We start from the raw sequence: 7594 nt of genomic DNA on the forward strand, positions 1-7594 counted from the left end.
AAACATCTCAACTGTTGAGATAAAAAGTAATACTGGGCTCATCTACATGTGCATTAAGGCATCTTTTCTAATGCACATTAAATTTAGTACCTCCAACGTGAGGTACTAAATTAATGTGCATTAGGCTGTGCTAATGTGCAGTAGCACATCTGCACACTTTTTTAGTAATGCTTAATGCACAGTAGACTATTTTACTGCGCACTAGCACAATGTCATATTTTTATGTGATGCTTTAATGTGCAGTAAAATAGTCTGCTGCACATTAAAGTGTATGTGTAGGTGAATCCAGCAGGAATGAATTTAATAGGAATCTGTGCTTGTGTACATGAGGTGAACTGAGGGCTAGAAAAAATGTGAGTATTGAAGGGTCACTAAAAACATTAAAATACCACATTTAAAATCAAATTTAAAGAAGGGATGAGAAGCTTGGGCTAATTGCTAAAGACTTCTATGGATGCTTTCACAGTTTATGCTGGCACCTTTTTGTACAAATGGAATCTTAGACCTGAGGGCAGCCGCATGCACAGGCGTTATGGACGTAAATATCTATTTGCCCACAACCAAAAATGTGTCTGCCTATATTGTAAGTCTACTTTTGGGGTTCCTAACATGGAGTTTCAATAAAGGTTGGTGAACTGGTTTGTTCAGTCTGAGCCATTTCTGCTATATTGTTGTGGAAATCTCATGAGAATGAAAACTGCAGATGGATCTAAACAAAAATCATGGACAATATACCCGCCAAAAAGTGAGGAAGGAAGTTTGGAATCAGAATATGAATCCAAATGTAAATATCCTTGTAACAATTCCAGGAAAAACTGCATCTCAAAATCCTTAAACTGTGAAGAACACTCAATACCATCCTGATCATAGCTGGTTTATGTCTCTAAACAAATAGACTTTCTCAAGAGATTTCTGTGTTTTTCTGTTTCTGGTCAGGCTGAGATGGAAAAATACCAAAGCACAAGGAGAACATTTTTAAACACTGGGTTGATTTAAGTTTTGAGCATTGAAGATTTTATAAAAATCCGGGTGGACAAAGGTAAATTCATTGTTTCTTATAGCATTCCCATTCTTCTAGCTTTCATTTAGAGTTAAATACTCATTCGCAGTCCAAACATTACACTACTGCACTAGCATGTGAGAATATAGACTAGGGGTTGGCAATGTTTTTGGCCAGAGTGCCAAAAACACCCCAACCCTGACCCACACCTTGACTTGGTGTGCCAGGGGAAGACTGTGGGGAAGTCTTGAATGGCCCAGTTCTTGTTGCTGGTGGTGGCTGCACATGTGCCTTCAGGTTGGTAGCAGGGAAAGGGCCAGGTTTGTGCAGCCCTGGCCCTTTCCCCACCCTGTGCCCTGAGGCACATGTGCAGTCGCGGTCAGCACGGAGCTGGTGCCAGTGCTCCGGAGCCCAGTACTGCTGATTGCAGCCTGCTGGCCACCTCCTACAGCTGCCCACAGCCCAGAGCCCAGGCTGGCTGTGGTAGGTAGCCAGGAGGCTGCAAAGAACTGCACTGGGCTCCAGTGGGCAGATTTTGGGGATAGGACCAGGGCAGTCATCACAGAGCTTGGCTGGGGCTCTGGACCCTGGTGCAGCTATTTGCAGCCTCCTGGCTGCAGCCAGGAGTAGCTGCCCAGAGCCTGAGCTGGCTATGGTGTGCCAAGAAAATGGTGTTGCATGCCATAGTCTCATACATGTGCCAGGGGTTGCCAACCCCTGATCTGGATAGTAAAACTGAGTAGAACAGAATTAGGAGCAAAAGTAGATCTGGCTAGTCTATTTCTACTGTTGAAGACACAAACACAGGCAAATACCACTAATCATGAAAAATGAATTAGATTAAAAGTAAAAATTTATTTAGTCGAGGTACTTTAGTAATAAAGCAGCTAAAAATGGATTTTAAAATACGGGTCCAAATAATTCCCTCCACCTTTCATTACTATGGGGTCTAACTGTGTGCATGAAGGTGTGTGTTTGGCAGAAATAATATGTCCTAAGGTGGGCTTTTCCAGGGCTTGTCTACATAGGGAAATTACTGCCCAGAAAGAAAATACGGTGTGCTAGCTACACCACACATTTACACCCTGGTTTAACTTTAAATGTGTGTTGTAGCTAGCATGCCATATTTTCTTTCTGCACAGTCTGGTGTCCCTGCAAGGACAAATTGTCATATTATGCAGCTTGCAGCTTCTGATGAAGGAAGCAGAAACAATTATCTTTTTTCTTCTGAAAGTACAAATGACTGCATTAGATTCTTTTCCTGTGTACTTTCTCCTCCTCTAAGTCAGTCCTTCCTTGCACCTAGCCAAGCTGTTGGGCGTGAACAAGGATTCCCCGTTACTGAATCTGCCTAGCTACTTGTGATGACAGTGCCATAAGCAAGGAGACTTTCCTCTGCTGCTCTCAATGCCCATCTCTGCAGTTGTTCTGCTCCCCAGCCAGCCAGGTTGGCATGGTTGCCCACACACATGAGAAAGAAGACACATCAGGGGCCAGAGGAAGAGGATGGGCTGGGGGGAAGCTAGAAGAACACAAAGGGAAAATATCTGGGGAGGCCCTGCCCCTGCTTGTAGCTTTATTCTGCTTCTGCTCAGAACCTCTGTTCCCTGGTGTGCTTTACAGGTCATCCTCCAACACTAGTTTCAATCAGCCACATGTAAAGGAACAGCTCTGCCACAGCAGGGGGGACATGCCAATGTCAAAAGTTTTCTAATTTCATTCTCAGAGGCAGGTGGGTCTTTAAGGAAATGTGGGCTCAGTCTCATTGGCTATCAATTAGCCGTGCAGCCCTAGCTGGGGATGACATGTAGTGCACCAGGTGGGGAGGGGTCAGGTGGTTACTGTGAAGTACTGGAGGACCTTATTTGGAGGACTGAGCTGGAAAGGTTAGGGTTTCTTCTAGTGATTGGAAGGAGTCTTGGCAGGTGAGTTGGAGGAATCCATGGAAAACAGCCTGTGGAGAACCAGACTGATAATAGGACTGTAGGGAGAAATTCTATAAGGGCAGCACTGTGCGAGGAAGGGGGAGTGGGAATGGGAATTTTGGAAAGATAGAAGAGTCTTTTTTTGTTTGGTTGGTTTTGTTTCCTTTGGGGATAGTGTTTTAGTTTATCCTGGTTTTTTTCTGTAGGTGCTGAGATGGTTCTCTGAAAGCCACCTGGAAGGAAGGTTGGCTGAAGATGAAGAGTGCTGATTAAGTATTAAACTCCAGAAGATGGACCCTGAGAAGAAGAGCTGTGTCTAGCGAAGGGTTGGAGCAGATGATCCTTTGCTTTGGACCCTGTTGCTGACCCTAGAAAAATCTGAAGGGAAACAGAGGGAGGGTGGGTAGTGCTCCCATGGGCCCTGCAACAGTAATCTGGAGGGTGATCTCAGTAGCCTAGCTGTTCATCAGCGGGTGTGTAAATCATCTGTGTCTGTCTGTCTGTTCAAATCATGTTATCTCAAATACACAGGAAGATTGGGACTGAGCTTGTTGCTGGGTTTTTAACCTTGGGAGACTTGACTGTCCACTCTTCCAAGTGGGAGGGAAATCTGTGATGGTTACAACTTGTGAAATGTTTGAGAAATGCTGATGTTACGGCTTTTCTTAAATTTCTGGAAGTTTATGAGAGGCCAGGAGGAGAACCAGCAAAAATGTGGCACCGTCAGAATCACAAAGGGTGGAAAATCTTAGTAAAGGTTTAGGAGGCAGTGCACTGGTTTTGGTGCATGGCTATGGTTCCCAGAGAAGACTTGAGATTTTTGTGTGTTTTATGGACCAAACCACTTGCTAGGCTTTGCACCTTCCTAGAACTCTTTGCAGTGAATGGGCAGGTCTCTATGTGCAGGCATGCGCAGTTTGTGGTGACACAGACCTCTTTGTGGTGCCACAAACTGCACGTGGTGAATGTTCAAATTTGCCCCATACAGCAGATTTGCAGTACAGAACCAAAATTTGCAACTGGGATTTCCTGGTAGCAAAAAAAGCCTGCCCCCCCCCCCCCCCCCCCAAAAAAAAAGAACAACAAAAAAACCACACCCCAAAATGGAGCAAAAAGTGGTGGAATGCATGCTCAAAAGCATGCCCCAGAACACACACAGGCTGGAGCATCCAAAGCAATGCTCTGGCTGCTGACCAGGCCTCTTTGTTGCCCAGCCTGTGCCCCTACTGCTCCAGGCCACCAGCTAAGACTGATGGGGTCAGCACCGGTGCTGACTCCAGCCTTCAACTCTCCCTAGATGAAGAACTGGGAGGCGTTGAGCAAGGTCAGTTTGCTCACTGCGGAACAAACTGGACACAGACAATGAGTGCAAATTAGCAGTATCTCTGGTCCCCTTTGTGTCAGTTAATTTCCATATGGGTTGATATGAATAATTGCTTTTAACCTGACAGCATCTCTTTTGGAAGGAAGTGCAGTACAAGTTTTGAGTGAAGGTTCAGTTTGTATACTATATTTTAATAGTCTCTCTTGCATCCGAAAATCATAGTACTTCTTATACAATATTTTAAAAAATGTGTTGTTTCCTTTTTTTCTAAGTAGTAAGTCTTTCTTTTGTAAGGTGTTTTAATATAAAGGATAACTAGTATGCTAATATAGTAATTATAATAACATACATAAAATAGCCCTAGCAATATCTACTGTATGAAAAGATCAAGTAAAATAAATATCAAATAATTTGACTTTATGACTATTTATTTAGCACGTTGTATATCTCAAGTATTATTTATTACTTCCTGATGATAAAGTAATTGTGCAAATGAGAGAGACTCGCTTGCAAGAGTTACTGTATTAGCTTCAAGCATGTAATATTTGTTATGCTATATCTATTAGGGCTGTGCAAGATTTTGGCAGCCATTTAATTTTGGAGGTGTTTCGGGCCATTTTGGCACCTGAAATACTGAATCTGAATTGAAACAGAAGTCTCTGAAACAGCTCTGAAACAAATTGGAAGGCTCCGAAACGTTTCGGAGAATTTTGGAGTTTCGGAGCCGGGTTTGCAGGGAAACAAAAACCTAAGAAGAGGGAGGGGCAAGAGGGGCGGAAGGATTGCTCTGATACTGACATTTAGCTCCCAGTTCAGTTCCCCAGCTCTCTGATTGCTTCCCCAGCTCTTCCTGGGGGGCGCAGGCCCCCGATCTGCGCACAGGTTTTCAGTGGGCTGCTGCCTCAGGCTGGGGCCAGCGGCAGCTGCTAGGCACAGCCCACGCTGAGCGCCGTGAAGACTGCAGTGCTGCCGCTGGCTCCAGCCTGCTGAAACCTGGTGTGCAGATCCAGGGGCCTGCACCCTCAGGAAGAGCTGGGGGAATGATCAGAGAGCTGGGGAATCAAACCGGGGGGCTGGGCAGTCCCTGCAGTGTGACCTGGCTCCACAGGGAGTAGAGATGCACGCTGGGGTCCCCTCCCCACTGCTGCCCGCCCCACGCAGTCCCAGATCTCTGCTTCCTGTGGAGCCAGGTCGCGCGGCAGGGACCAGCACTGTCTTGCTGTGTGACCTGGCTCTGCAGGGAGCAGAGATCTGCGCCGAGGTTTCCTTGCTGCTGCTGCCCACCCTGTGCAGCCCCACATTGCTGGGGCATTGCAGGGTGGCCAGCAGTGCTGAGGAGACCCCCGGCACTGATCTCTGTTCCCTGTGGAGTAGAGTCACATGGCAGGGACCAGCAGGCTTGCTTGCTGCTCTGTGCTGTTTCCCCATGGCCCCATGACCTGGTGTGACAGGGTTCAGAGATCCGTGTGGGGGTCTCCTTGCCTGCACGGAGGGCAGTGGCCCTCCCTTTTCCTCTCCCCCAGATAAGCCTCCCACAGCTCCATCCTGCTGCCTGCTGGGGCCTGGCCCCAAGCCCCGCCTGGCCAGGTAGGGCTGTGTGAAGCTTCCCTTGTAGTGCGTTCAAAACAGATTCAGAGGAGATTCGGCGGAGCTGAATTTCCGAAACAGATTTGGCCAAAACAAAACTGGACATTGATCCAAAACACCAAAATGAATCACTGTCCTCTGAAACGGCCAAATCCGAATTGAAACACAGCCATTTTGTACAGCTGTAATATCTATCATTTAATACTTTAGATGAAGCAAAGTTAAGATGAAGGTAAGACATAGATTTTAGTGGGTTTTTAGGCAGTGTTTTGTGGACTTCTTTAAAACTTTCTAACTAAACCCTTAACTTCATATTAGTCCTGTTTTCTAAGCACCAGAATACTGCTTTTAAATCCCTGCCTTCTTGAATTTCATAGATTCACGGACATTAGGGTTGGAAGGGACCTTAGCAGATCATTGAGTCCAACCTCCTGCCCTGGGCAGAAAAGGGCGCGTGGGTCAGACAACCCCAGCCAGGTGCATGTCTATCTAGCCTCCTCTTAAAGATCCCCGAGGTAGGGGAGAGCAACACCTCCCTTGGAAGCCCATTCCAGATTCTGGCAACCCTTACTGTAAATAAGTTCTTCTTGATGTCTAACCTAAATTTGTTCTCTGATAAATAGAGCATCTCCTATTCCTTGCTTTCCCCCCTGATGAATTTGTAGGTAGTCACAAGATCACCTCTCAGTCTTGTCTTGCAGAGGCTGAAGAGATCCAGGGCCCTCAATCACTGCTGTAGGGTTTTGCCTGCAAGCCCCTAACCATGCAAATGGCCATCCTCTGAACCCCCTTGAGGTTGTCCACATTTCCCTTGAAGTGTGGCACCCAAAACTGGACACAGTACTCCAACTGCAGCTTGACCAACGCCACATAAAGGGGAAGTATCACCTCCTTGGACCTGTTTGTCATGCACCTGCTAATGCATGATAAAGTGTTGCTAGCTTTACTGATCACTTCGTCACATTGACGACTCATGTTCATGTTGGAGGTCAACAGTGACTACAAGATCCCTTTCCACTACTGTGCTGCTGAGCATGCTGGAAGGTTTGCATGCTGGTGATTCCTTCTCCCCAGGTGCAGCACCTGGCATTTGTCCTTATTGAACTGCATCCTATTGTGTTCCGCCCACTTTTCCAACCTGTCTGGATCTGCTATTATGCTCTGTAGAAACTTGTATAGACTTGGTGAGGATTCCTTCTTCACTAATTATTTTATGTTCTTAATGTGACAAGTTTTTCATTAGATTTCCAAGCAGTTTCCTAGGCTTTCCTAGGCTACTGTGTTGGATCCTGTTTTCCTAAAAACACAGTTGTGTTCCACTGTAGAATTTAGTTTTACAATTGCTAATCTGCCATTTTAACTTTTGGCTGTATTGGCCATTTTGCAATGGTGCTCTGAAGCTATTTTACCAGCAAAAAGTCTGCAGACCCTCATTTGTTGTCTAATTATATGGCTGCTCTTAACTTTGTCACATGCCAATGGGAAATGGCTTCTACCTGATGCATTTATAGCACAACAGACCAAATGTTTGACAGTTCTTGACAGTTTTAACCAGTTTGATATAGAGGAATTTGTTCCTGTTACTTTAATTTCAGTTTCCTTTCCAGTCTCTCTTCCTCTCCTTTGCTTAGCCCTGCCCCTTCTCTCTCAATAAACTTTCAGTGGGCCCTTACCACCTTTCTTCCTTTGTTACTTCAGAAAGTTCAAATTGCCACCTCCATTTGTTAACATGTTTAGGATTAGTCTGTAGTAGGGTAG

This window comes from Gavialis gangeticus, unplaced genomic scaffold (assembly GCF_001723915.1).
Source record: "Gavialis gangeticus isolate Ggan-Ray unplaced genomic scaffold, GavGan_comp1, whole genome shotgun sequence".
Lineage (NCBI taxonomy): Eukaryota > Metazoa > Chordata > Crocodylia > Gavialidae > Gavialis > Gavialis gangeticus.